Source organism: Apteryx rowi, unplaced genomic scaffold (genome assembly GCF_003343035.1).
Source record: "Apteryx rowi isolate R43461 unplaced genomic scaffold, aptRow1 scaffold_31, whole genome shotgun sequence".
Lineage (NCBI taxonomy): Eukaryota > Metazoa > Chordata > Aves > Apterygiformes > Apterygidae > Apteryx > Apteryx rowi.
Window position 1 is genome coordinate 42501 of NW_020449530.1, and position 2365 is coordinate 44865.

The following is a 2365-nucleotide window of genomic DNA, read 5'->3' on the forward strand; positions in this document are numbered from 1 at the left end:
CTAATAGCAGACAACAGCTATTCACTTTGAAGTCTGAAAACTGTATTCACAAATTCTTAATCTGGTCTTTCTCCAACTGCAGATGGCTCTGGGAGGAAGATGCTTTGGGTTTTTTAACTTTATTTACAGTAGGCTAGGCTCAACATCTTTATAATAAAACATGAAGAAACGATCATCCGTGAGCGTGACTGTTCATCAAAGTATGCTGTACCTTGTCTGTGCATGCATGTCTGTCTGTCCGTCTGTCTTTTGGTCAAGGATATTCAACACCTACAATACATCTGCGTGTWTTATTTTTCCCCTCCGCCACTAGGTAGAGAATAAGGATCTGTTTTCAGCTTTTTGGAGACAAGGATCCTGTAGGGAGAAAACAGCTTGTCTTACTTCAGCATTCAGCTTAAAAAGTAATGTAAGGGTGGTGGCATGTGGCAAGCAGTGTCCAGGAGTGTGCCTGGCCGGTGGACCCAGCCAGCGTGCCGTGCCGGAGCGGTGTACAGGGAAGTTGGACTCCAAGCCGAGGAGGAGGAGGAAACTTTAACGCTGGAGTTTCCACTCCTTTATGAGCAGCTCAGATCTAGCACTGAGAGGCTTCGTTTTCACCTTCAGGGATTTTTCTCATTACTCATTAATAGGGAGATATGTATCTTGCCATTTTTTCCTCTTATTTTTGCTTAGGCAACTTATTGTTTTGTTTAAGCGAAGTATTTTGGGGGGGGGGGGGGGGGGGGGGGGGGCATGTTTCCCCGGGTCTGTTTCTGGCGCACTCACTGGGAAGGTGATCCTGAGCCGCTTCAATAGAGGTCACTTGCGTGTGTGTGTGTCCCTGGTGTTTGTGTCTAGCATATGCATGTGGTTTTGCTGACTGCACTTGCAGGCTTGTAAATTTTCACCATGGGAAATTACCAACAAAGCCCAATCTGTCTCCTGGCTGCTTTGCACTTTCCGAGGGCGGCTGTACTTGAGCGAGCTGCAGAACGAGAGAGAGAGGGAGAGAGAGAGAGAAAGGGGGAGTGGGGAGGGGGGACAGGGAGAGGAAGGGTGGGTGGAGGGGGAGAGAGGTAAATAGCCTTAAATCGGAAGGGAGCTGCTTCTCTGTGGTCTTCCACAAGAGCTGCCCGGGCTCTGCTGGCTCGGTAATAACTGAGTGACCTTTTCTTTTGCTGTATTATGTCTGGCTGGTAAGGGATTGCATTTTGCAGCTGATAAAGCCCTGACTTCATTCAACTCGGCTCCTCACACGCTGCTTTAGGTAAGTTGTCTTCAGCCAGGACGGAGACAGACAGCCTTGGACTGCAAGATTCTAAAAGGAGGACACCTGTAGCTCGGATGCGGTCAACACAATTACTTGGCGGATCCTTGAGGACCTCATTATTTTAAACTTAAAGAATAGCGATCTCCCTCCCCATCTCTCCCACCCTCTCTTTATTTTTTTTTTCCCCAAACAATGCTTCTTTTTGACCTTTCCCAAGGAGAAGAGCTACAAAGCAGCCACTGTGCTCATTGAACTGCCTCCCCTGTATCGCTTAATTGAGAAGGTAAGTGAGGCAACTGTGTACATAAGCTTTGGGTCATTTGTGTATGTGTGTCTGCATCTCCCTGTCTCTCTCTCTCTCTCTCTCTCTCTCTGAGTCATAAGCTGGGGCTGCAATATACACACACATCTCTGTACTGCAACTTTCACTCAAGCTGCAGCTCTGCTGAGACTGTTTTGTTTAAATCATGTGAGGCTTCATTATTTTTATGATGAGACATGAAATACATGCAAGCGGAGGATGCTGAGCGAAACCCATCCAGCTGGATGTCTTGAGAAATAGCAGTCAAAGTTAACAATGAATTGCAGTAGCTTCCCCCCCCCCCGTTATTGTTATTATTATTATTATTCTTGCTTCTTCCAGAGCTTCTCGAAACGTGCTCTCAATTATCAAGGGAGTAGGTTCATTTCCCACTCCCCAGCTTTAATCCACAAGCTTCCCCGTACAGCAGTTTAATTTGCAACTGGTTCGGCGCAGGGTTAACCCTTTAGGCAGAGGGGAGGCAGGAGCAGCCCGCGGCCGGGCGTGTGTCGGGGGCCGGCGGAGCCCCGGAGGGCAGCGCGGGCCGGGGGGCGGCGGGGGCGCGCACGGGCCGGCCGCCTCGGGGGCCGCGGATTTGAAAGGAAGACGGGCAGGCGGGCTGGGGTGTTATGAAACAGTAGTTCTGTTTATGATCTTTTTTCTTTTTTTCCCTCCCCCTTTCATACCGAACACGATACGGTATGCTAGCGCTGCGTGTGACAGTTTAATCAAACCCATTTGTTACAACAAAGCTAAGAGACCGCTGGGATTATAGGATTACGGGCAGAGTTAGGGGAGCATGTGGCTTTTGC

The 2365-nt window shown here is 49.0% G+C and overlaps 1 protein-coding gene across 1 annotated transcript in view; it reads left to right on the forward strand.

The window, feature by feature from the left end:
* Window positions 1-1057: 1057 nt before the first annotated feature.
* LMO3 (LIM domain only 3) overlaps window positions 1058-2365 on the forward strand; it is a 57865-nt gene continuing 56557 nt past the window's right edge. Inside the window, exons 1-2 of the mRNA XM_026070390.1 lie at window positions 1058-1249; window positions 1470-1535. The gene's annotated coding sequence lies outside the window, so the exon portion shown is untranslated. The remainder of the gene's footprint in view (window positions 1250-1469; window positions 1536-2365) is intronic.